Source organism: Mixophyes fleayi, chromosome 4, assembly GCF_038048845.1.
Source record: "Mixophyes fleayi isolate aMixFle1 chromosome 4, aMixFle1.hap1, whole genome shotgun sequence".
In the NCBI taxonomy this organism is placed as follows: domain Eukaryota; kingdom Metazoa; phylum Chordata; class Amphibia; order Anura; family Limnodynastidae; genus Mixophyes; species Mixophyes fleayi.
Window position 1 is genome coordinate 49,164,098 of NC_134405.1, and position 27,495 is coordinate 49,191,592.

At 41.8% G+C, this 27,495-nt stretch overlaps 1 protein-coding gene across 3 annotated transcripts in view; it reads left to right on the plus strand.

Moving 5' to 3' along the window:
* The first annotated feature begins 3,135 nt into the window (after positions 1 to 3,135).
* The window catches only part of ADGRL1 (adhesion G protein-coupled receptor L1), a 207,798-nt gene continuing 183,438 nt past the window's right edge, over positions 3,136 to 27,495 (plus strand). For 2 of the 3 annotated variants that reach the window (XM_075206898.1, XM_075206900.1), the window contains exon 1: positions 3,136 to 4,756. The gene's annotated coding sequence lies outside the window, so the exon portion shown is untranslated. Of the gene's footprint in view, positions 4,757 to 18,915; positions 19,053 to 27,495 lie in introns of those variants that run through there. The other variant, XM_075206899.1, reaches the window with a different exon arrangement.

Sequence of the window (27,495 nt, forward strand, 5' to 3'; positions counted from 1 at the left end):
ACCCTAGTATAATGCACCTATAGGGGTTTAAGGAAAACAATTCTTCTCCACTGAAATGAGAAATGTTGTCTGCACTATGGTCAGAGATGTGTTAGGTGTCTGCAGCTGAACAGTCTCCCTGTCCGGGCTGGGCCAGGGGGCATCCCCAGAGTAACGGCCCTACGGAATTAGACAATATGTGTAGAGCGTAACTGCAGAGGGTCATAGGATGTACTAATGGTCACTAATACACTGGCTCATGTTTTCACTGCCTCCCTTCTACGTTTGTAGGAGAAGTTGTGCACTATGATCTGGCTCACAGACTGTACTCTTACTCCTTTAAAATCTTTGGCATGTTTGGTAAAGTAAATGGAAAGCTGGGTAAAGAGCGCTGAGGATATCTCAGATAAAGCAATAACCAAAGTGGATCTGAATTTAGGTGCCACATTTTTATTATTGTATTAAAAAAAATAGAATTTATAAATATATTTATCAGTAGCTGTGTACTTCTACCATCTATTAAGCTGGCCACGCACGCATCATGCTTCTGAATGAACAACTGCATTTCTACCTCATTAGTAAGGCGCACAGATTACACTTCTTTTTCATCCCATCAATTTTAATCAGATTGTAAACAAGCAATTGCTTCACACACATTACAATTTTGATTTGACAGAGCGGAAGTATATCTGTAGTATACCGGTAATGTATGACTGTTGTGGAATCATTAGGATTAATTAACATTAATTGTACAATTAGATTCTTCTATCAGTACCAATATGATCAATTTAGATGAACCAAAAACGATCAGATTATTGATCGATCTGGCATTTTATGCGTTGGGCACATTGCATCTACGTGACATCAGATGCCAAGGGGTATATTATTAAACTGCGGGTTTGAAAAAGTGGAGATGTTGCCTATAGCAACCAATCAGATTCTAGCTGTCATTTTGTAGAATGTACTAAATAAATAACTAGAATCTGATTGGTTGCTATAGGCAACATCTCCACTTTTACAAACCCACAGTTTAGTAAATACGCCCCCTAGTGCCTTATTACTGCAGCGGAGTATTCTTTTCTTTAAACACACTTGGTCTGATGTCACACGTGTGCTTTGGAAGCATTGATTTATGTGTCAGTAACAAGCAGCAGATATGTATGTTAATTTCTTTCACTAAAGCCTATGGGATCTGCTGTCACACTAGCTGTTTCCAAAGTGCCTAATCCTGTTGAACGCTGCATGCAGCATTATTATAAAAAAAAAGCTAGTGAAATCCGAAATCCATACTTACCTAATGTCCCGGAATGTCCGTCTGACTCACAAACTTATGGGAGTCTTCCCGGACTTCCGACAGAGTAGGCCACCCTCTCGGATTCGTGTTCACTTAACTTCTGAAGTGGGTGGAACTGTGATGACCGATTCAATACAAATCATATCGTCACCTCCCTCTACTCTTAGCCATAAAGTAGGCAAGTATGGTGAATCCTGGTTCATTGAAATTAATGTAATAATGTAAAACGCTCTAGCTGTAAAACGCTATTGAAATAACAAAGCCACGTTTTCCTTAGAAGATAATATATTTGTCTGTATATTGCCTTTAAAATCCATATCACTGCATAATCCAGCAGATGCGCATTATATTTATACCTAGGCAGTGGCCTACAAGTACAATGGTAATAGCAACTAGAAATAGTACTGTCATTGGAGAGGTGATCTTGACCGATACAGTTTAATAAATTCCAAAAGTACTCATTGCCTGCTTCATATCTCTGCCCCTGACTTATAGAGATACATGTACACACTTCTACACATGCAGAGTACAATGGCAGATAAAACATGCATGTAGTTTCAGATTACAGCTAGGATAAACAGATACCTATACATAACAAGTGATGGAGGGGCCCCTGTATCCCTATAATACCCTGAACTCCTATCCGCTCGGATATTTGCTTGTGAGGTGACACTGAGTCACTGTTTTGTGGGAGTCTGGATTGCATCCATCCTGCTCACATCACCCCCTGCCATCTGTCACTCCACTGAGCTTGGCACCTCTACGCCATGGCAGGATAAAGAGCTTGGCATCTAGGGCACGTGAATCAGAGAAGCTACAGAGTGTGGCACCTTTATGGATGGGTAGGATAGGATGGCCTAAAATTGGCGTAGACTGCGTAGGCACACAGACCTCACATTTATGGAGATGCTGTGATTCCTATACTAATATACAAGCACATGTAGTCATACTTCATACATGCAGATAGATGCAAATTTATGATAGGTGGCCTTATAGACAAAAGATGTAATGCGAAGAGAGAAAAGAGGGAGGGTTAAAAATAATGGGAGGGTGGGTAATGCCATGGAGATGTAGGAAGATGTTTATATACATACAAATATAAATACCACCACCCAACACACAAACATACACAGTCTGCTTACATATGCAAAAAAAAAAAAAAGAATCATTATATTCATTTATATGTGCATTTCATATGCACATAGTGGAACTAATCTGTCCATCTTCCCTGTGTATACAGAGAGAGGGAGTTTCCTGCTGTGTATGCTCAGCTCAAATTAAACACAAATGAGGAATTTATGATGTGATACAGAGATAGAGAGAGAGAAATGGGAAATGAAAGACAGAGAAGAATGAGAGCAAGACAGATGTAGTGAGATATGCACATATAAATACATGTGTAAAATGTATAGGGAGGCAGAGAGAGGATGCTGTAAGAGGGGAACAGGGGAGGGAGCCAAAGATGGAGTGAGAAATGTTTGTACAGAAAGAGGAGGAGAGGTAGATGAAGCAGGAGAAAGATGGAGTGAGAGAGAGAGGAGGGAGTGGGTAAAGGAGAGAAGAGGGTGGAGATAGAGAGATGGAGTGAGAGTAAGAGAAGGAAGGAGAGGAAGGGGGGGGGGTAAAGAAAATGTTTGGGGGGCAGGCACAAAAAAAGACATTGAGCCAGAGTGGCTGCTCTGAGGGCAGAGAATGTCAGACAGAAACACTGACATAAGACAAGACAGCTGAGATGAAAGAGTTTTTTTACAGAGATAGATGAAGAGATCTGGATCTGAGAGAGGGTTAAAAGGAGAAGAGGAGGAGGGAAGAAGGGAGGGAGAGAGAGAGAGGAGAGAGAGCAAGGGAGGGAGAGAGCCGGGGGAGGGGCAGGGGAGCCTGAGACCGAAACAGCCCCACAATCTCTCATTTATTTTCTTTGTTATTTCTTTACGTGGGATAAAAAAAATTTGCGAGAAGAGGAGCAGTAGGAGAGAACGGCAGATCCTGAGAAGAAGAGAGAGAAAGAGAGAGAGAGCGAGAGAGAGAGAGAGAGAGAGAGAGAGACGTTCTGCAAGAGCTCGGCAGTCTGCGAGAGGCAGAAGGAATGCAAGAGGAGAGAAGAAGAGACGGACAGGTAGTGAGAGACAGACACCGATAAACACAGGGTGTGAGAGAGGGACAGACAAGTAAATAGCGTATCACAATAGAGGGGCTGGCAGGAAGGGAAGCGGACATACCAGGGAGGTTAAAGATGGAGAGGACGAGTGGAGATCTCAGATAGCCAGTAAATCAGAGACATGAAGAGAGGAAAGGACATATAATGAGATGAGAGAGGGGTGCTCAGAATATTAGTAGTAGTGAGGACACACAAGGGGCTTGGCTCCTTTATTCCTGGCTGTGGCTAGTAGTATTTATCTGCCTCATTCCCTGGTAATCATGTTTAGTATGATGGATGTCAAGATTGCTGCTCTCAGACAATTGCATGCCAGTGGCCACTGATAAGCCAGAGCGGCTACCTAGCAGGTGCAGCAAGAAAAAAAACCCAAACATATAATTTCATAGTGCCCTGGAGTGTGATTGGGCCACCTGAGGATAGGACGCTGCTGGACAAATTAGAGTGACTGGTTACCTAACAGGTTAAGCCAGCACTAGCCCACTGGAGAATACTAGACAAGAGGGCTAATATCCTTTGACAGGTGGGCATGCAGAAACCCCATGTGGCTTTAGTTTGGACAAGCATTTGCTGACCACTGGCTACCAGAAATCCTGCAATGGCGAGTATACTGGAGAGCACCTGAAAGCTGTCAGGCCACAGGGATACAACCCCGGGCTAGTGTGCAGTGAGACTGTCTTCCATCCTGCGGCTAGCAGGAATTCAGAATGGATAACAGCTTGGAGAAACATCATTAATCCCGTGCTTGGTAAAAATCCAGCAGTGGCATCTAATATGGAAAGCATATGAAAGAGGAAGCCTACTGACCTATGGCAAGGCCCACCAAACACAAACATGGCAAATCAAAAAGGATTGTTTACCATGAGATGGCTGACAGCTAATACACGTCTGTGAGGCTAAGAGAGAAAGGCTACAGACTGGTGTTTTGGTGAGAAGCATACCAGAACATCTGGAATTGGCTAGTATATTGGCAGCATTTGTGTAATTCAAAATACTCTATATACTGGACTGCTGACATAGTGCCACACAGATCATCGAAAGCTAGGAACAGCCAAACTGGACAGGTGGACATTTTCTACCACTACAAGAGGCTGGCTTACACAGAGCTGTCCAAATACGTGGACTACCGATCTGTTGACAAAAGGCCAGTATTAATATTACAACCTTGGACAGTGGCTAAAAAACGCAGGAGGCGGGGCCTGCCTATTAGGCTCCACCCCTGTGGGATCATGTCCACGGCAGGTGGTCTTCTAGGGGAGAATCGGTGACCAGTCTTTACCCTCCATCCTTCAAAAATTTAAACATCTGGAAAAACACAGTATAATAAGGTGAGGAACATGGGTATTTATATATCTGCATAAGGATGCATTTCTTACATTATGTGCAAGTATATACACTCACATATAGGGTCATATAGTTTCATATAATGCATGTATATGTGCGTATATAATATATATATAGCTATATATATGTGTGTGTGAATATATTCAGTATGTACGGTGTTTTATATAATCTCTAATGCATCTGTGTTAATAGTGTGTAAGGAGGTTGTGTATGTGCATACATTGATATATATCCCATATCTTAATATGTCTGTGAAAACATATATGTGATACAAAAATGTATTTATACATGTTTGTGTATAAAGATGATGAGATGTACAGTTTATACATGGGAATATCTATCTATCTATCTATCTATCTATCTATCTATCTATCTATCTATCTATCTATCTATCTATCTCTCTAATCTCTATAAGACTGTATCATACACTGATTTTAGGCAGCCTGTGCAGGCCATCTGGCCTTTATTTGTGGATGTCCGTCTGTCTCACTGCAAGGCAACCTGTGTTACTTGGATGCAGAGATTGACTCTTTACCAAGTGGTTGATTAGACACTTATCGGAAGGTGGTCTTTCCTGAAAGGATGTCTCGTACACTTAGAGGCAGACTGTCTCATGGCATAATACTCCAATTTGCTTTCTCCAGCACAATGCAAGCATGGCCAATCTCATTTATTGAAAAAAAAATATCCATTTGAAAGCAATCTCATTATTTGGCAGGCCACGCTGCATTATTATAAACCGCACATCCCTGTCCTCTCTCTTTATTATAAGATAGGAATGATTATCTTAGGAACTTTGGGAAGAACGTTATTCACTTGGTTTCTCTCTGCCTGAATATTAAGCTCATCTGTTGGTCCTTGGAGGTCTTACTTAGGCTTTTTTCTAATTCTGAAGTCTGTTTATTGCACTATTTGGCAGAGTAACTTAATATAATGCTCATTAACCTTTTTTTTTTTTTTTAAAGTTAGGCCCCCATTGTTGGTTTGTATTATTCTGGGACCCTAGAAGAGGTGGCCCGTAATAGAGTGTATTATATATCTGAATATCAGGGGACCCCAGAAACAGTTACTACATCCACATTCAGGTGCCATCCCAAAGGTTGCAAACCTCTGTATTAGTACATGTCTGGCCAATAAAGTTCATTCTTTACTGGGCTCTTGAAACAGTTATCTCATAGGAGTACGGTGACTACAGGGATCTCCTACTATAAGACAATCTCTTTAGTTTCTCTTAAGAATTCCATTTGATTACAAGAGACAGTATCAGTAATTTCAGGTGCTGTCTCTGTCTCAACAAACATTGGGAAGACTCATTAAATGGAGAACATGTTTACTGAGTAGAATACAGTCATACATGGCCAATATTATAGCTATAACCTGTTTTATATCAATCAATTGACAGTTTAATTTAAAAAAATGGCTTTTCTTGGTATATTGTTTTTATAAACTTCTATTAGGTATTGGGCGGCCATAATAATCATTGTCAGACAGTAGCAATTGCTGTATTAAGTGTGACACTCATTGGAAAGTAATATCACTCATTAAAATCACTGTCACTTACTGGTAGTAATTTGAGTGAATTATTAGAAAGGAAGCATTACTCAATAGGCGATAATGCCACTCAACAGATGTTAGAATGACTTAAAGGAAGGTAAAATTATTCGCCGTAGGGCAGGATCAGTCACAAGAATGTGGAAGCACTCACTGGAATGTAGAAGCACTCACTGGAATATGGAAGCACTCACTAGAATGTAGAAGCACTCACTGAAATGTAGAAGCACTCACTGGAATGTGGAAGCACTCACTGGAATGTGGAAGTACTCACTGGAATGTAGAAGCACTCACTAGAATGTGAAAGCACTCACTAGAATGTGGGAGCACTCACTAGAATGTGGAAGCACTCATTAGAATGTGGAAGCACTCACTGAAATGTAGAAGCACTCACTGGAATGTGGAAGCACTCACTGGAAGGTGGAAGTACTCGTTGGAATGTAGAAGCACTCACTGGAATATGGAAGCACTCACTAGAATGTAGAAGCACTCACTGAAATGTAGAAGCACTCACTGGAATGTGGAAGCACTCACTGGAAGGTGGAAGTACTCGTTGGAATGTAGAAGCACTCACTAGAATGTGAAAGCACTCACTAGAATGTGGAAGCACTCACTAGAATGTGGAAGCACTCATTAGAATGTGGAAGCACTCACTAGAATGTGAAAGCACTCACTAGAATGTGGAAGTACTCACTAGAATGTGGAAGCACTCATTAGAATGTGGAAGCACTCACTAGAATGTGGAAGCACTCACTGGAATGTGGAAGCACTCACTAGAATGTGGAACCACTTACTGTAATGTGGAAGCACTCATTAGAATGTGGAAGCACTCACTAGAATGTGGAAGCACTCACTAGAATGTGGAAGTACTCACTAGAATGTGGAAGCACTCATTAGAATGTGGAAGCACTCACTAGAATGTGGAAGCACTCACTGGAATGTGGAAGCACTCACTAGAATGTGGAACCACTTACTGTAATGTGGAAGCACTCATTAGAATGTGGAAGCACTCACTAGAATGTGGAAGCACTCACTGGAATGTAGAAGCACTCACTAGAATGTGGAACCACTTACTGTAATGTGGAAGCACTCATTAGAATGCGGAAGGAAGCACTTTCTGCATTTTAGATTTACTTATTGGAATCTGCAAACATTTAATGGAAGTTAAAATAGTTAAAATCACTCAGTGGAAGTTAAAATCACTCAGGGTATGTAGGATCAGTCAGTATAAGGGAGAATGACTCTGTGGAAGGGAGAGCCACCACTTGAACTGTAGACTCATTCATAACAACATAGCATATGTGTGCAATCATTGGGGTGGGATGTGATTTTATTAGGATTTTGTTATGTCCAGAAAGGTCCAAAAATATTATAGTGAGCAGGCAGCTAATACCCTGCATAGAAGGATAGTATAAAACTTTGTCTACCTTATACTTCCCCTTGTTCTTGGCACAGTTAGTCAAAGAAAATACATTAGTTTACAGTTCCTAGTAGGAATAAAATGATGATAATGAAATGGAATGGAGACTCGTAGGGTAGAATAGTTCAAGGGAATGTAGACTCATCCATTGAAAGATAGCTCCACTCACTGGAATGTAGATTCATTGATTGGAATATAGCTCCCCTCACTGGAATGTAGACTCATTCATTGGAATATAGCTCCCCACACTGGAATGTAGACTCATTCATTGGAATATAGCTCCCCTCACTGGACTGTAGACTCATTCATTGAAATATCGCTCCCCACACTGGAATGTAGACTCATTCATTGGAAAATGGCTTCCCACACTGGAATGTAGACTCATTCATTGGAAAATGGCTTCCCACACTGGAATGTAGACTCATTTATTAGAGTATAGCGCTCCTCACTGAACTATAGACTTATTTATTGAAGTATTGCACTCTTTACTGGAATATAAACTCATCATTGAAATATCGCTCCCCTCACTGGAATGTAGACTCGTTCCTTGAAAGATAGCTCTCCTCACTGGAATGTAGACTTATTCATTGAAATATAGCTCCCCTCACTGGAATGCAGACTCATTCATTGAAAGAGAGCATACCTCACTGGAATAGACTGTAGCCTTTTTGATGGAAGGTAGAATTGATGGGAGGTAAAATGATTTCATTTAGAGTAGAATCCCTCACTGGAATTTAGAATAAATAATTCACTGAATTGTAGAATTGGAAGGAAGTTTCATACATAGGATGGTAGAATCATTATATGGAATGATAAATCATCTATTACTGCAAGGTAGACTAATTTATTGGAATGTTTCAGTGGTAGAATGGATTGCTCCTTCCTTGTAATGCATCACCACATGTATATACAAGCACTGGCAAGGGCTGAATAACTCAGAACATAACACATTTAATTGGGAGGTGTAGTCACTTATTGTAAAGTGAAATCACTAGTTACCAGGTAAACTCAAACAGTAAAAGGTATAGTGGCTGATTTGATATCAGCATGATATGTGCATACTTAGAATCAGCAACTGGAAACTAGAATCACTTTAATAGGTATGTTCAAACCATTGAATAGAGTATCACTCAGTAGAACTCAGTGTTTGATTGTATGCTAGAATCACATATTGGAAGGAAAGATCGCGTGTACTGAAATAGTGTATTACTCAGATGGTAGAATCAATTATTAGAATAGAGCACAAGTCACTGACCTTGAGTGTAATTCTTTGGAATAGTGTTCAGTTCACTTGACAATAGAATCACCCATTGACCCTTGTGGTAATATTGCACTATTAGAATTTTCTCTTACTAAACGGAATGTGAATAACTCATTGGAAGACAGATGACCAGTAGAGGGCACTTGGTCACCCAATTGGAGATATGTACTGAAATGTTTACTCCAGAGGAGGAGAACCTCAATACCATTCAAGATTACAAGAAAGGTTTGGTAAGGGAAACTTCTTATTCCATGTGACCTATGATGATGGTGTTTTCACTAATTAGTCCCATTTCCTAAATTCACTCTATGCTATGAAGAGCTGGGCAGCATTGTCATTTATTCATGAACGTGTCACCCATTGCCAGAATGTTTCATACATTTTAAGATTGTTTCTCAAACTGGAATATTGATTATGGTTACGATTTATGTCGCACTCATTCTCACCTATTAAAGTATATCTCATGCTACTTGTAGGAATGTATTTTTCATCAGTCATCATTCTTCACAAAGAACTTTCACATTATGATGTAGGGACTGAGAATTGGTGTCATTCATCAGAAGGCAGTATCATGTCAATTATTAGAAGGTCATGCTATACACCAACATCTAGCTCATGGTAGGGTTGTCACATTCTATGGAAGGTAATCTCATTCATCATAAGGCAGTGTCAGCCATCCAGCCATAGTTCCAGTCATCGGAAGGTATTGTCACTCACTGACAGGTCATGTCACTCACTAGAAGATAGTGTTACTAATTGTAAGGTAATATCACACATTAGAGGGTAATGTCAGTGTTCAGAACATTGTTCCAATCATTGGACAGTATTGCCACGGTTTAGAATCTTTTGACATTCAGCGGAAGGTACCGCACCTTACTAGAAGCTATCTTCATTCACTGGAAGGCACTGTCCCTCTCTAGAAGCTCCCTTCATTCTCTGGAAGGTCCTTTCATTCACTGGGAGGTACTGTGCCTCACTGGAAGCTCCCTTCATTCACTGGAAGGTCCTTTCTTCACTGGAAGGTAGTGTCCTTCACTGGAAGCTCCCTTCATTCTCTGGAAGGTCCTTTCATTCACTGGGAGGTACTGTGCCTCACTGAAACTTATTTTCATTCACTAGAAGGTCCTTTCATTCACTGGAAGGTACTGTCCCTCACTGGAAGCTCCCTTCATTCACTGGAAGGTCCTTTCTTCACTGGAAGGTAGTGTCCTTCACTGGAAGCTCCCTTCATTCACTGGAAGGTCCTTTCATTCACTGGAATGTATTGTCCTTCACTGGAAGCTCCCTTCATTCACCGGAAGGTATTATCTATCATTGGAAGGCAAAGATCCTCACTGGAAGCTCTTTTCATTCACTGGAAGGTACTGTACCTCTGTAGAAGCTCCCTTCATTCTCTGGAAGGTCCTTTCATTCACTGAAAGGTTCTGTGCCTCACTGACGCTCCCTTCATTCACTAAATGGTCCTTTCATTCACTGGGAGGTCTATCATTGGAAGGCACTGACCACCAGTGGAAGCTCTTTTCATTCACTGGAAGGTAGTGTGACTCAGGATAGCATAGTACCAGTCTTTGGAAGAGTTTGTCACACATTAAAAAAGTTTTCATAGAAAAATAGTGTCACTCAATGGACAAAAATGTCAGTCAGTGGAAGATAGTGTCACTCAGGGGAAAGTAGAGTCACTCGTTGGAGGATACCATCTCTCATTGGAATGCAGTACTACTTATTGGAAGATAATGGTAACTCGTGAGAACTGTACCATTTACTGGAATGCATTGTCACTTATTGGAAGGTGTCAATTATTGAAAGCTAGTGTTACTCATCACTTCCCGTCTTTCCTGCTAGATAATATGTTCTAGCGAGCACGTCCTTCACACCATTTGTCTCCAGTTATGTTTTAGCTTTGTTATCAGTATATGTTTGTTTTGCCTTCCCATTGTACAGACTGTGGAAAATTGTGGCGCTTTATGAAAAGTTAGTATCAAACAGAAAGTAGCACCTCATCTGCGGGGGTTTCAAAGCTTTACATCTATGGTAGGAGGAACCGGGCAGATTGGGTTGTTCTTGGCTTAATGCTAGCTGGGCGCGATCATTTAAAGTGTACACACATTCAAAAATTAGATTGCTTTTTGTGGCATGATATATTTAAATGAGGTTTATATCAAGATTAGACATGGTGCATTTATAGGGGCATTTCCTGGTTTATGGGCAGATAGATAGATAGATAGATAGATAAAGACAGACAGACAGACAGATAGATAGATAGATAGATAGATAGATAGATATGAGATAGCGAGATAGATAGATAGATACACTATATGATCATCAATATTTATTTATATAGTGCCAACATTCTGTAGCGCTTTACAATTGGAGACAAACACAGTAATACACTGGGTAAAACAGACAGAGAGGTCAGGAGGCCTTGCTCGCAAGCTTACAATATATGGGAAAATAGGACTTAGATACAAGAGGTTAAGTCTACATATTAAATCCAGCCAGATTGCAAAGGTAAATAAAAACAAAAAGGGATTAGTATGCTATACGATTCAGGCACACAGCAATATTTTTCAGAGGGTTGTTGTCTTGTGTGGATTGTGTAACGGATGGTAATAGGGTAATGTAGTGAGGGTAAGAGGGTGGTTGAGGAATATTATAAGCTTGTCTAAAGAGGTGGGTTTTCAGAGAATGCTTGAAAGTTTGTAGACCAGAGGAAAGTATTATTGTGCGAGGGATAGAATTCCATAGAGTGGGTACAGCCCAAAAAAAGTCTTGTAACCGGGAATGGGAGGATGTAATGAGAGTGAATAAGAGACACAGATCTTGTGCAGAACAGAGTTGTCGAGTTGGGAGATATTTTGAGACAAGTGTGGAGATGTATCTTCGAGCAGCTTTGTTGATGGCCTTGTAGGTGAGTAGAAATATTTTATATTGGATTCGGTAAAAAACAGGCAACCAGTGTAGAGACAGACAGAGTGATTCAGCAGAGGAATAACGATTTGCATGAAAAATCAATGTAGCCGCTGCGTGCAGGATAGATTGTAGGAGTTTGAGTCTGTTTTGGGGAAGACCAGTAAGGAGGGAATTGCAGTAGTCAATGCGGGAGATGATAAGTGCATGAATTAAGGTTTTTGCAATGTCTTGTATAAGATGTGTGCGTATTCTGAAAATGTATTTGGCCACCCCTGTTAATTATTGAATCAAGGTATTTCAATCAGACCAGTTGCCAGAGGTGTATAAAATCAAGCACCTAGCCATGCAGTCTCCATCTGCAAACATTTGTGATACAAAATGGGTTCTGAAGAGCTCAGTGACTACAAGCGTGGTACTGTGAGAGGATGCCACCTTTGCAATAAGATGGTTCGTGAAATTGCATCCCTGCTGGACATTTCACGGTCAACTGTAATTGATATTATTAGAACATGGAAGCGTTTAGGAACAACAGCAACTTAGCCACGAAGTGGCGGACCACATAAAATCACAGAGTGGGGTCAGCGACTGCTAAGGAGCATGGTGCGTAAAAGTCGCCAACGCCCTGCTGATTCCATAGCTGAAGAGTTCCGAACTTCCACTGGCATTAATGTAAGCACAAAAACTGTGTGGCGGGAGCTTAATGGAATGGCTTTCCATGGCTGAACAACTGCATGCAAGCCTCACATCACCAAGACCAATGCCAAGCGTCGGATGGAGTGGTGTAAAGCACACCTACAATGGACTGTGGAGCAGTGGAAACGTGTTCTGTGGAGTGATGAATCACGCTTCTCTGTTTGGTAGTCAGATGGGCGAGTCTGGGTTTGACGGATGCCAAGAGAATGTTACCTGCCTGACTGCATTATGCCAACTGTGAAGTTTGGTGGAGGAGGGATAATGGTATGGGGCTGTTTTTCAGGGTTTGGGCTAGACCCCTTATCTCCAGTGGAGGCCAATAATGTTTCAGCATACCAAGTCATTTTTTATATTGCTATGCTTCCAACTTTGTGGCAACAGTTTGGGGAAGGCCCTTTTCTATTCCAACATGACTGCCCCAGTGCACAAAGCAAGGACTACAAAGACATGGCTTAATGAGTTTGGTGTGGAAGAACATGAATGGCCCACACAGAGCCCTGACCTCAACCCCATCAAGCATCTTAGGGATGAACTGGAGATTGTGAGTCAGGCCAACATCAGTGACTGACCTCATAAATGTTCTATAGAACAAATGGGCACAAATTCCCACAGAAACACTCCAACATCTTGTGGAAAATCTTCCAAGAAGAGTGGAAGCTGTTATCACTGCAAATGGGGGACCAACTCCATATTAAAGTATATGTATTTGAATGCAATGTCATTACAATCCCTTTTGGTGTAATGGTCAAGCTTTTGTCCATATAGTGTAGATAGATATTAGATAGATATGAGATAGATAGATAGATAGATAGATAGATAGATAGATAGATAGATAGATAGATAGATATCAGATAGATTGAGAGAGATATGAGATGGAAAGACATATATTAGATAGATTGATGGATAAATATGAGATAAATAGATTGATAGCTATACAGATATGAAATAGATAGATAGATAGATATGAGATAGATATACGATAGATATGAGATAGATAAGAAATAACGAGCTAGATAGATAGATATCAGATAGATAGATAGATAGATAGATAGATAAACAGACAAATAGATATGAGATAGATATATGAGATAGATAGATAGATAGATAGATAGATAGATAGATAGATAGATAGACAGCTAGATATGAGATAGCTATATATGAGATAGATAGATAGATAGATAGATAGATAGATAGATAGACAGCTAAATATGAGATAGATATAAGATAGATATAAGATAGATAAGAGATAGTGAGCTAGATATATAGATATTAGATAGATAGATAAACAGACAGATAGATATGAAATAGATAGATATGAGATAGATAGATAGACAGCTAGATATGAGATAGATATATGATAGATATGAGATAGATAAGAGATAGAGAGCTACATAGATATTAGAACGATAATAGATAGATAGATGCATGTGAGGTAGATGGTTGATTGATAGACTAATTACTATTAGTATTTTTATTACATGGATATCATACATGGATTAATACATGCATGTTTTGTCAGAAGTCTTGATATATGGATGTGATACTACACAATGTATATAGCATTACACTATGGGTTCTATTTATCAAAGTACACAAAGCTCTCTTGCCAGTGAGAATGGGTGTTTCTGCCAGGGTAAGGACTTGTTTTCGCTTCACTCTGTGGGGTCCAATTATAAAAATGCGGTGATAAGGGTTATTTTTCCATCACCACTTCACGCAGAGATAGAAAATCACTTATCGCCACAATCTACCAATAAAATCCCTCCCACGGGGATACCGGCCCGATGCAGTGAGCGCCAGCTTACCACTTCGCCGGGCCAGTCTTTGGGGATATGCGCATGCGTGACACATATGCACAGCATACCTGCCTACTCTACCGGAAATCCCGGGTGGCTCCCGAATTTCGGGGAGTCCTCACGGACTCCCGGAAGAGTAGGCAAAACTCCAGAAATTTGGCGAAATTCACGGCAGTTAATGGAGGGGGCAGGGCTTCATCGCGTCATTAAGCTCCACCCCTCCATTCAATGCCATGAATCTCGGCTTTTCCATAGTGGGGGCGGGGCTATGGTGACGCGCCCTCCTCCTAGCCCATGTCACATGACTTCTCCCCCGGATCTCCCAGGGGAGAAATCTTAAAAGTGGCCATGTATGATGTACAGTGGAACTGAAAGCCCAGACAAAAATAATTAAAATAGTTAAAAATAGATTTGAAAAATATAGAGAAATAAAATATTTTAAACATATTCACAATTGAAAAAATGCTTATTTAAATAACAATAAGTATTTTTTTGTTATTTTTTTTCTGTTCTAACCAATCTCTGCTTTCGCCATACATAGGGCTTTCTGCCCTTTAATAAATAGACCCCTATATATAAATTGAGATAACACCACTGATGCCAATATGTATATTTACACATACCCCATACTAATGTAAATGCATGTCTGTTATCAATATTGAAATGTCCTTACTATATAATGGTAGCACATTGTGCTGTGCCCTACTTATATATATATATACTTATAAGTTACATGTTTTGTTCCTAACCCTGTGTACTATATGTGTGCATGTTAATCAGTGTATCCTATGTGCATTTCTGTAATACTATCTTTATATTAATGAATTGTGCATTGTGAGTGGTGTGTGTGTTCAGATATCTGTAATAGTGAACATAGCATTGTATTATTAAGTTTGTGTTTTTATTATTGGCTGTTTTTGCAATCCGTATATTTATACGGAGGTATACACGTTCGGAAGCTATCTCAGCTGACGGCCTGAGACCTGAACCTCCTCCCTCCTCTGATTTTAAAGGGCCGGTGCCACGCGCTTATTAACGAATCAGCCTAATTAGCGCTGTGCTGTTACCCAGTAATTTCCCTGCCAGAGCTCACACTCCCCTGTTAATTAACACACATAACAACATACTTGTTAAAGGGGAATCGGAGTGGAGCTATCTCTCACTGCGTCCGTGTGCCCTGCAAGTGCCAGACTTCTTTTTGTTTTGTTTTCTTTTAATTCCTGGCTGCCTTGCCTGCAGCATGACATTTTCTATAGACATGTCCACATTGATGTGTGAAAGGATAAGGTCACTTTCTCAGTATATCAGCAACATAGGATGTGAGCCACTATTCAGTCCTTGACAAATTTTATCACAAAGTATAGTTCTTATGGCACCTTGTATGTAAATATACCTTCCTATTCACCTGTGGATGCCCACGCTCCCTCTTTCATACCCCCTAGTTATGCTAACTGGAAATCTGTGATGCCAGTCTGGTTTTATAAGTCTGGTGCCACAGCTGGGGATGGGTGGCAAATTTTGTAAAAACCGAGAATTGGGAATTACCAAAACCCTACAGTCCAGGTTCGTGTACTATGGGAGGCGTTTTATACAGGTAATGAAATATATGGAAATTTGTATATAATCAGACACAGCACAGCCCCATCTGACCTGTATTCTAGTCCGGGAGACTGCCGAAATTCTGGTCGGTCTTACTGACTCCCGGGAGAGCAGGCAACTGCCTTCCCAAAATGACACGATTCTCTGTGAATCACGTCATTTGGTCCCGCCCCGCACGACAAAACGGCATTTCTGTCACGGAGGCGGGGCAAAATGACAAGTTTGGCCACGCCTCACCCTCTCCCGCCCTCCCATCACGCTCCTCTCCCGGACAGAACTTGCCGAAAGTAGGCAAGTATGTTCAAGTGACCTCTATACAATACACAAAGGACGTCTTTTACAAAGTACATCTGATACACACCACCAAAATACATTGGTTTTTCACAGATTCACTAAAATTGTCAGCCTGGGGTCTTCCAGACCATCCTAGGCTATGAGGGCAGAGGTAATTAACAAGATTAGGATTCCTGGAGTGGCGGACTTTGACAACACAGTGGAGCCAGTGTAATGTACGGAGGTCCTAACACCCCTGGCCATTATAGCAAAATATTAACAATAAAAAGACGCTACCATGTTTTTTAAGAGAACTTTAATCAAATAAAAGTCTCCTCAAATTTCTCGTTCATCACGTAACCAGAACTTCCCTTCACCGGCAACCGGTCATAAGTGTTTTTCCATGCTGGCTGTTTGTGATTGGCTGACTGGTGAATGATTATTTCTTCCCATTTGGACTACAGTAGACCAAAAAGACAAAAAACAAACATTTTTATTTTGTGTTTATTTTCTTTTACTCTTTTAATATAATGGGCAGAGTCATGTCTATTATACAAGGACAACAGGGGTGTCAACTCTGCCACTCTAAGGGTTCTCCCACTCAGGTCCACACTGCCCCCAGACTAGTAGCCTCTGGGAGGTGGGCACACACCCTTTATGAGTCCCCACCTCCATTGATGCAAATGCTTTGCGCTAGTTTTGCTTATAATGTGCATTGTCCCTATTATACTGGAAACTAGCCAAGGCTGTCAAGTGTTCAGTTATGCACTGTGCATGGGAACTGTTCTGACTGTAAGCAGAACCCCAAGACAATCTGGATCTACAAAACAGGGTGGCAAAATAAGCCTATATCTCATAGTTGCCTACTTTCAGTAGGCGACGTCCGGGAGAGGGGCGTGACTAGAGGACGGGAGGGGGCGGGGCGCCTCGAATCAAGGTCATTTTGGCCCCACCCCCGCGGAAAAACGAATCGCGTCATTTTGCCAAGGGAATTTCAGGATGCGGGAGAAATGGGAGCTCTCCCGGGAGTCCAAATTATGCAACAAATCTCTGTTAAATCCCGGAAAACCTCAGTTTTGGGGAATGTACCGCACAAATCAAATTTAAGAATCACAGCATCACAGCAGATATCTCAAATATCTGTTGCCTTGCATCCCTCGTCGTTTTACTGAGCACTCCCCATAACAGTGTATGAGGAGCGCTCAGTAATGCTATTTAACAATGAACGAAATTAAGTTTTCAATCATGGTAATGTACGTGCACTGAAGCTGAAGCCGGCGTACATTAACATAATTGAAAACTTTCACTGCTGACAGCTCTGCTCCGAAGAGCAGAGCTGCACAGCGCATGTGTAGGGGGGATCATGTGATCCCTCCCTGTCACATGACTCTTGTCATTGGTCAATAGTGTTTGCACTGCACCAGCCAAAGGTAAGAGCTTCTCGGTGCGCACTAGGGATGTGCACCGGCCACTTTTGGTGTCTCGTGTTTTGTGTTTTGGATTCGGATTTGCTTGAGGTTTTGGGTTCGGATTTGTTTCGCAAAACACCTGACGAAATGTTTTGGTTCGGATTTAAGGTTTTGGATTCGGATTTATTTTGGAAAAAACATAAAAAGTGCTAAAAACCAGTTTTGTGGGTTTTTTTTCACTCCTACGCTATTATTAACCTCAATAACATTCAATAACAATAATTTCCACTAATTTCCAGTCTATTCTGAACACCTCACAATATTGTTTTTAGGCCAAAAGGTTGCACTGAGGTAGCTTGAGCACATAATGCCAAAAAAAGAGGTACAAGATGGAATTGTTCTGGGCCCTCCCTCTCACCCCTCGAGATTCGACGCGAGACTTGGACGACAGAGCCTCGTTTTCATTTTTTTGCCTGCCAGAAATATCCGAACAGTGCTCGGATCCCGTTCAGATCCGCACTGTTCGGGTGGGCTCGGGTTAGCGGAATCCGAGCCCGCTCATCTCTAGTGCGCATGCCCGATATTTTCGGTCGGCACATTCGCACTATTAATTTCAACAAGCTGCTGTGAAGATACCTCAGTTCGCACAATGCAGAGGCTGAGAAAAGTAAGTGATAAACTTCACAGGGGCAACAGTTTAATGTGACTTCTGTCCCTGTTGAATTTTTTTGATAAATATGAAAGTTAGTTCAATCCTTATCAATGCCAGGAGGATTGAAAACTAACTTCCATATTTTGCAGTGCGTCTTAAATATGCCCATAATGAGGTACCTCTGCCATTTACAATGCCAGGGTTGCTCTGGGCATCCCGGCAAAGGTTCTAATGCTACCGGCGAATGGAGGAAGTGCTATGGGCACATGCAGCTAATATCAGCACACAGTGCTATTTGGCTTTTCACCGCTTGTTAACTATACCCTTTTGTTGGGTGGCTTATATATACAATATACAGATATCTTACAACCATTGGCACCTCTCTTGCTAGAAGCCCCTGTTCTGTATTGCACAAGGTGATCTGTTCCATGTACGGAACTCTGAGGTCTCACATTAGGGCAAGGTCCAAAAGGGCAGGTGAGGGGAGCTGCACACGGAAAGTGTATGTGTGGAGGGGGGTGACACAATTTGTATAATCTCTGTCCCATCCCCCGCTGCACAATAACGTGATTCACGACATTGAATCTTGTTGTCAGAGCCCCACCAACTTACGCAGAGAGATCAGCGGGATCTGAGAGAGTGGGCACCTCTTCTGGGAGCCTGGGAGGATCCCCTTGAGATTCAGGAGACTGCTGAACCTTCTAAGAGAATAGAAAGTATGCAGTAGATGGTTATTATTGTTTTAGATTATATTATGTTTTACCTTATTATATACAAGGTTGTAATGTGAGCAGTGTAATTTCTGTGTGCAGTAAGTAAATTGGACCAGTGAGGAATGCATCCGAGAATCGGTAGGTATTGTGTATGAGCGATTGTGAAATATATTGTTATCTGTGTCAGACTGTAGCACAGCGTGCTGCAATATATTGTTATCTTTATCTATCTCCACCACCAAAGATAAAGCGGAAGATTTAATTGCTTAACGCACTTTTTTTTTTTTACCGTTACTTTGGTAAAAAGTAACGCTCACTTTTTCTCGCACCTCTATGGGTCACGACTGTAAAAAACAATCCGTGCGAGGTGTCTCCTGGACGTTTTGAAGGCACCTCACACGGAATTGAATTCTTTCAAAACAGCTGTGTCAGCCATGGGGGATCCAATGCCCAGTATCCCCGATACTAAGCAGGGCTGGATTTACCACTAGGCAACCTAGGCAATTGCCTAGGGTCCAGCGGTCCCCAGAGGGCCCTCCCAGGGCCGGCAGTGAGACCACCCTTTAAAAATGGGCCGCTACTTATGGGCCAGTGCTATATGCTTGCCTTCCTGGGCTAAAGTCTGCCAGCCAGCCCCTGAAAAGGGGTATATGTTATGCTAAAAAACTATAGTGCTATGGATTTGTTAAGGGAGGGGGCCCCAAACCAGTATCTTGCCTAGGGCCCCATGAGGTCTAAATCCGGCTCTGATACTAAGTATTCTGTGTGTGGGAATAATGCTGCTGTGATAAATGTACCAGGCATACATAATGTCATGATATTTGTCTAGATAAATAAATGTTATATATACAATGAGTAGGGCTGTACATCTATAAGTAGACCGATTCATTTAAGTTTTATTACAAATTGAATATTATTTGCAGTCCTCCTTTCAGTCATGTTTGAGAGGTGGGGCCGGTTGCTGTGAGGCTCATCAAAGATGGCTGCTCTGGTTTCCGGGTGGCCTGGACCATAGTCGGTATCCGTGGAAACCAGGCAGAGCTCTCACAGTTGCCATGGTTACCTTAGTCTCTGCCTTCTGATAGCTGATTCTAAAGACCGGTTACTGCTGCAGCCATTGAGAGCATCTAGGGTCACATATACATTATGGGTGCTATGGATGAAATACAAAATAAGGCTAATGTCAGAGTGATATGCGAGTCACATTTGAATAGCATCAGATATACTGGAATATGCAGGCATGGTTTTCTCAATGGGAAAACTACAGAATGTGCAAGGGTTAGGATATTGGTGGATAAAATTGAATTCCCTTTGCTGCCTGTAACCTTTTTTTTTTTTTTTTAAAAAAGACAAACAAACAACCAGAACCGGTGCCAAGCACCGACACGTTTCAGATCTGGTCTACCCACTAGACCAGTGGCGGGCAACCTGATACACTTTGGGGGGGCCACTTGTGGACAGCACGGTGGCTAAGTGGTTAGCACTTCTGCCTCACAGCACTGCATAGTTGTCTACTCTCCCGGAATGGCCGGGAGACTCACACATTTTTGGGAGTTCTCCCGGGACTCCTGGGAGAGCAGGACAACATCCTGGGTCCAGCTCACCTTGTTTGTGAAGGGGGTGGGGCTAAACGCGTCATCCTGGCCCACCTCCACACACCGATAGGGTGAAATGGACAAAGATTGACAGGGGGCATGGCCTAATGGCGCAATTCACTTGGTCACGCCCCCAAAATGGAGTCTCCTCCCGAACAGCTGGCTACAAAAGTTGGTAAGTATGCAGCACTGGCGTCATGAGTTCAATTCCCGACCATGGCCTTATCTGTGTGGAGTTTGTATGTTCTCCCTGTGTTTGCATGGGTTTCCTCCGGGTGCTCCTCCCACACTCCAAAAACATACTGGTAGGTTAATTGGCTGCTATCAAAATTGACCCTAGTCTGTGTGTGTGTGTGTGTGTTAGGGAATTTAGACTGTAAGCTCCAATGGGGCAGTGACTGATGTGAGTGAGTTCTCTGTACAACGCTGCGGAATCAGTGGCGCTATATAAATAAATGGGGTTGATGATGATGATGGTGCAGCCCTCTACCCTTCAAAAGGGCCGCACATCACCCGTAAGCGCAGTAATAGGTTAAAACAATATATTTAATCAAAGCAAGAGGCAGCTATCTGTAATAACATATCAACAGACGCTTTAAACAAGTGTTACAAGCTATAGCAAACAAAGAAGGAAGGAGCTGGGGGCCGCAGGTGAAATGCCCATGTGGCCCTAGGGCCGCCCCTTGCCCATCACTGCACTGGACACCCACGGATAATGCCTGTTGAATGAACATTTCTCTTAGCTTGTTGTGTTCTACTATCCCTTTGGTTGCTCTAAAAGTCTGATTTACTAAACTTCTAATCACAGTCCCTGGACTTCTAGAGCCAATTATTTTACTTTAACTTCCATTTTTAATATAATTGGCTGTTCAGTTGAGCCTCATCTATCATACATAAGCAGTGAAATGTGTTCAGGTCATCAATACAACATATGATGTAATTAAGGCTGGTGAAGGAAATTTTGGAAGTACTGAAATTATATGCATGGGGCCCAGAGTTTTGATCCAACTTTCAGCTTATTACCTGGCAAGAAAAATGAGCTTGTCCTAGAAACCTTTTATTATTCAAAAATGTATAATGTTAACCTTGTTAGGACGACTTAATGCAATTTCTGCTTTTATCCGTAATGTGTATATAGATACAGTTAACAACAGCATTGAAGTGTTGGTTCATTACGTTATACAATATAATCTCCAATAAAGTTAACTCCATATTCTTAATAAAGAGTATACCTCAGTTTTGTACAGTAAAATAAACGCAGTCTCATCTAGAATTACCTGGACAAATAGTTGGCATAAAATTTACTTAAACAGCAAACCAGTTATAATCGACCATCCAGAATGTAATATAGAACTTTTGACTTTCTGGGGGATATTCAATTAGCCGCGGACATCGCGGCTGCGCATTTTTGATGTTAATATGGTACCGCAACATCGTGGATTTCCCTTCCCAACCCTATTGGTGTCAGGTTCAAATGCAGGATTAGTTGAGGGGGGTTTCCACGCCACGCCGCCAGTGGGTATGGCCAGCATACATGGGCAATGCTGCATGCACTACTGTTAGGTGCACGCAGCTCTCCCTTTTCAAGCAGAGCCGTGTGAAGCGCGGGCAGGGTCTAGCCACCTCAATTATACAGTGTCTCATGCTAGGAGGGGGTTTCCAGGCACTAGGAACCCCCCTCGGTTTGCCTATGGGTGTCCAAACTGTCTCTCTTTCTCACAGGTAAAATATTACTAACACTCTCTATACCTGTAGATATTCTCCGGAAATATTTATGGAACTATTGAAAAGGTTTCTGCAATCAGGTCCTACAAAACTTCCAACAATGTCCATCTAATGACCTCCCTTTCCCCGCTGTAAATTGGATATTATATTAAAGTACTGCATTGTGGGCAGATCTGTACATGACCTACAAAGTCCAGATTTTACAATTGATTATGTTGGGAGATTTCAATCTTACCTGTTGCGATAATCTTCATAGTTTATTTGTAAGGCGCCACAAAACTCCACAGTGCTGGACCGTCAGAGTTACAAAATACAGTCCCACAGAAAAACATAACAAGCACAGACGAGGTTGACGAAGGAGGTGCAGACGTGGGGCGAAGGGTAGAGAGGAACATCGAAACGTATAATTTGACAGCTTATAAGAACCACTTGACCCATCAAGTCTGCCCATATTATAACCCAGGGGTAGGCAACCTGCGGCTCTCCAGATGTTGTGAAACTACAAGTTCCAGCATGCATTGCCACCTATCTGCTGGTTATCTACTGGCAAAGCATGCTGGGACTTGTAGTTTCACAAACATCTGGAGAGCCGCAGGTTGCCTACCCCTGTTATAACCTATGGTATCCGCAAACGCTATTTGATCCTTAGTTCTTTGTAAGGATATCCTTATGTCTATCTCAAGCATGTTTAAATTACTCTATTGTATTAGACTCTACCACCTCTGATGGGAGGCTATTCCATTTATCCACTACCCAATCTGTGAAGTAATTATTCCTCAAATTTCCCCTGAACCTCCTTCCCTCCAGTATCAGTGCATGTCCTCGTGTTCTAATGCTTCTCTTCCTTTGAAGAATGTTTCCCTCCAGTAGAGAGGACCCTGCTCGTGAGAGCTTACAGTCTGCATGACATGTGGATGGATTATTGTTGATATGTTCCAAATGCATTTCTTCGAGAGAGAGAGATACAAAAAGTAGGTCATTCCTGGTATTTGTGCAGTGGTAATATACATCACAAAATCATAACACCATAATAACATAATGCATAGGTATTGTTAGTATATTTTATTAATAATACTTTTATAATCAGAGAGAAGGGATATATTTGTATACTTGTGACACCATGAAAAGCATAACACAATATAACAAGATCCTATAGCATAAAGAGGGGAAGAGTATAATATTACCAATTTTCAGTACTTGGGAAATCCAAATGAATCCTATGCTTTGTATCCAACATTGGTTCTACTTGATTTGTTAAACCACTAGCTGTTACTATAAGAAGCAAGGGGGGAGGGGGGGGGGGGGGTAATGATCCCCTATAGAAGTTTAAGGACATATAACCACATCTGTGTCTCTCATACTGGCTGCCTCCATCACATTTATTGTCCTACATAGGCACGAAGTGACACACACTAGAATCACCGATGATTTGTGTGTTTCTAATGGCAAAATGCTGGGAATAGCAGATTTAGTGCAAAGTGCTGATGTTAAAAAACGATAAAAGGGGGTCTAGAAACATTAACGTTTATTTTTGTTTATTCCATTGTATTAGATTTTCATTAACTAAATATGCAGTTGGGTCTTAACATTACAAAGGTTTGATTTGGAACGCTTACGGTACACTGGAGACACCTAAACACACTAGTAACACATTAAAGGAAAAGAGAGAAGATAATTAAATACAGGAGAAAGGAGGAGGGTAGGGAAAGGGGAAGAGAAGCAACCGGATTGCTATAGTTAGTATGTTGTAGGGGCACAGTCACCCCCAGCAGTTAGGAATTAGAGAAAACATACAATAGTGTGACCATATAAATGCCAGCTGAGCTGATATCTGTTGTTAAAGTGATGATGATATTCATAGTTTTAATCTCATTCATGTTACTCTTAATTTAATTCATGTATTCTAGCTAGGATGAGATTTCTCTAGCTTTCATGGACTATAATCTTGGACAATGTGATTGGCCTTTTGTCAATGAAAAAGACAATTTTTAAGCTGGTTTAATACAAAATTAAAGTTTAAATCTACTCTCTAAAACTGAAAACAACATGATTAAAGGTAGTTCATTCTGTTTTGGATAGAATGAGTTAGATTGATCGAATGGGATCCACATGGGGGAGGGGCTTTGACAACCCTACTATCCGACTGACATAGGTCCGATGAAGAGGGTCTCCTGCTTGGAGCCATTAGAAGCATCCGGAGACCCTCTGAATTGAATACAGGTAAGAATGAATGGTTTAACTAAACTAACTACAAACAACACTCCATAGGCCTGATTCATTAAGGAAAGGAAAGCAAAAAAATGAGTAACGCTGCACTTTGGCAAAACCATGTTCCATTGGAGAGGGAGGTAAATTTAAAATGTGGGAACAGATTTATATTTGGGATAGGGCATGTCCTAGATCATCTTTAAATTTTGGTGTAAATGTAAAGCTAACAAATATGTGTGTGCTACATGAAAAAACAACCAGTATTTAACTTATGTGCAAAATAATAGACTAAAATGCACCCCCTGCTTTGTCCAGGAGAAAACTTACTCATTTTTTTGCCTTACTTTTCTTAATGAAAATGAATTAGGCCCCACGTATTTAGCCTTTAATATCTGGATTCTATTCACTAAATGTGTAAAAAGCATCTCGCCTTTTAACAGCCCCAAAAACAGCAGGAGTTTGCATAGACGTGCAAAAAGGCTATCAATCCTTGACAGTGTAAATGCCATATGTAGATAATGTTATATAACTAATTGAAATATATATCCACCGTGACAATGACGGAATGTTAACCAAGAAAGCAGTGCCATCAACAGCGGTAGTCCCCGTTGGCGAAGTTACTTGTTAGGTCTCGCCCGCGAAAACATTTTAACAAGGATTGAAGTGATGAAGATAGCAGAGGATAATGAATAAAAAAAAGCTTTATTTCTAGGGGGGGGGGGGGATTCAATTTCCCCGCAATGTTCTGCCGAGTCCCATTGAGTGCCGTATCTTTCATGACATCGCTCAGCACATGCTCGGAAACTGACTTTACGCCACTGAACGCAATTCATGTACAAACGCGAAGGACACTTCGGACAGACTGCGACTTGAAGGTCGGAACAGGAGAGGGAAGGGGTGGACACACGTAAGCAATGCACAGTAAGGGGCGTCCCGGGGCTGAACGCATGCACGTTTGTCCGACTCAAGCTTTGGGCGTCTCTTAGGTACGTGTTTTTTAGCATTTGCACCAGCTACAGGGCAGGTGTCAGTGCCGATTGATGGTGACGTCAGCACATGTGTATGCAAGTAAGAAACTATAAAAATGCATTTTATGTACAGTACACATTAAGGACATGCTGATTTATGTGCTTCATGTAATACCTGTTTCGTTTAACAGGTATTTTTTTTAATGATTACAGTATTGAGAGTTGTTAATTCATTTAATTTTTTTGCATGTCTTCTGATGGGACTTGATATTGCACATATGCATTGTGCGTATCCTGCAGTGTGTTGTGTCTGTCTGCCTACGACAAGTAACCTATAGGCAGAGCGCACTTATACCCAGATTTAATTGGAAATTAATCTTGAGATCCGCTTGTACTTAATTCCGTGCGGACGTGCGTGCAAGTTACCGCCAATTGTTTTTTTTTACCGCATGTTGCATTCACATTGTGTTGGAACATGAATCAGACCCAATATATTTTCCTTGGTCTTTTAAAGCATCATGGTTAAGAAAACAAATGCTAGGGTGGCTGGAATACCTGAAGTTTGGCATAGGTCCTTCCTCTGGAGAAAAGAAATAGAAGATGTCCCAATTGGAGATCCAGTACAATCAGGGCCGGATTAACCCAAGGTCTAGCTGGGCTACAGCCCAGGGGCCTCGGGCATCCAGGGGGCTCTTGACAGTCATTATCGATCGGTGCGGGGATGGGGGCGCCCCTGGCCCGATAAATGCTGCTGAGTCTGTCACTGTAGTCCTTCCGCGGCGCTCAGTAATCTCCTTACAGAGGAGATCTCGTAAGTCTCACTCTCACGAGATCTCCTCAGTAAGGAGCTTACAGCGCGCCGCGGAAGGACTACAGAGACAGGACAAGAGAAAGAGGTAAGCGCTTGGGGTGGGGAGCGGCGGGCGGCTCACCGGGGGATCACAGGGGGACTGGCTCAAAGGGGTGGACCTCACGGGGGAATGGAGGCCCCCTTAGCCCAGGGGCCTCTATTCCCTTAATCCGGCCCGAGTACAATGTAGTTCCAGAGACGACATAGACTATGGATGAAGTAGGAACCTCTGGATTAGAATAGACAACTGATTTGTCCCTGATGTGGATATGATGTGCACTGACCATAATGTGACCGGGGGGAAGGAGACTGGAAGATGTGTTGTTTTGTGGAATCTGTATAGGACATCTAGGAGGCAAATGGAACCAAGCAGAGATAGAACCATAGGAGATGTCAGAGAAATCTGCTGCCAGCGGTGACTCAGGGATCCCACTGTTTTAACACAAGTGCGGCCGTTATGAAGCAAAGAAGTAAATCTCCCCTTGCAGCTCATTATAAGCATTAACCACATTGTTATACCGATTGCCGAGCGCACGTCATTAAGCAAACTGCATGTCAGCTTTGGTCAGCGGAGCAGAGTCTTGAGCAAAACAGTCAGAAACAAAGAGATCTGACACCATTGAGCCCTCTGAGAGCGACACGGTTGCCATCTTGGGACACACTTCAGCGCTGCTGATTGAAGAGAGATAATTAAAGATTTTAAGTTGAGTTCTCTTTTCTGAATAGAATCACTACGTGTTATAGGCCACAGATCTGTCTGAAGCCTCGCAGAGCCCTGTCTAATTGCTCCAGTACAGGAGATGCTCTCCAGAGTGTCCTGTTTGAGGGCTCTGGAGAGTGTAGACCAATCCCGACATGAAGTCGGATTTTTTTTATCACTGCGTAAAAATCACTTCAATCACCTCAATTTAAAGAAACCCATATATTCCCCAGGGCAGCTTTGATAGCAGCATTCACACAGCTGCCTCGGTGTTACTTGCCCAGAGCGACAAGGGCTAACTCACCTTTACGCATTAAAAAAAAAAAAAAGCTTGATTTAAGAAATAAAGCCTATTTAAAATGATTTTCACCTTTTGTTGGCCAATCCTAGCGATAACAGA